The sequence below is a fragment of the Gavialis gangeticus genome, unplaced genomic scaffold, assembly GCF_001723915.1.
Source record: "Gavialis gangeticus isolate Ggan-Ray unplaced genomic scaffold, GavGan_comp1, whole genome shotgun sequence".
Classification (NCBI taxonomy): Eukaryota; Metazoa; Chordata; order Crocodylia; family Gavialidae; genus Gavialis; species Gavialis gangeticus.
The window spans coordinates 128,006,670-128,007,769 of record NW_017729032.1 but is presented as its reverse complement, the minus strand read 5'-3'; positions in this window follow the sequence as shown (position 1 = coordinate 128,007,769).

Genomic DNA, 1,100 nt, shown 5'->3' with positions numbered 1-1,100 from the left:
GTTCTAGGGAGGTATACTTTTGATATGAAAGTTTAGAGCTTGTATGATCTGAATGGCTGTATAAATACCTCAGATGAGCTAGATCCAGGCCATGTTCAGTACCTCTGCTTTATTTCATTTTGAGGTATGGCCCATGAAAATAGAATTCCTAGCTCATAATATTTCAGTTTGATCTGCAACCTCTGGTAACTACAAATGCAAGCATATAGTGGTCTGTTTTGGTCTGGTTCAGCTTCTGGAGAGTGTAGGTGCTAAGTGCAACAGTTTATATATACCTAATCAGTATTCATTAAAATCAAGATGGATTTGAAAGCTAGACATCTAGGCTTTAGGTCCTGTATCACCACATGACAGGTAAATAGTACCAAGATATATTGTATAGCATGATGGGTTGTTTTTGATTTTCTCCTGTCAGGCCACCCCTGATTGGTCAAAAGATGTATGCTTACTAAGGGTGTGCGAAGCAGGCCTTATTTGATTCGGATTTGGCCCGATTTGGGAGACAGCGATTTGATTCCCTGATTTGGATTGCTGTCCCAATTCGATTTGGCTGAATCCAAATCTGAAGATTCAATTTTGATTTGGAGAATCAGCGATTTGGCCATAGATACAGCTTTAAATGTTTCTTCTACATACCTCGCTGTACCAGTTGCAGATAGAGCACCCCACAGGAGCGCCCCCCACCCTCCCACATGCTCAGCGGTGAGCCCAGAAGTATTTCTGGCCCATCACTGAGCATACGGGGGGCCCCCCTGAGGTTCTGTGGGATTCTCTATCTTCCAGTCCACTTCTGGATCTGCTGCCAAGCGCACGGGTGACCCCCACCCCCACGGCAATCGGCCACAGGGGATCTCTGGGTGCTGCCCCAGACCCAGGAGGCACCAGTCGCCAAGCCAGGGGTAGGTCCATCGCGCACTCCACGGTGGACCTGGAAGTGTACCAGAAGTGCTTCTGGTCCGCTTCTGGGTCCACCACCCAGCTCCTGTGGAATGCTCCATTTACCTTACCATCTCAGTGTTCACAAGTCGCCTGGTACCTTGAGGCATGTAGAAAAACGTTTAAAGCTGTGTCTATGTCTGAATTGTCGAATCTTTCCGAAT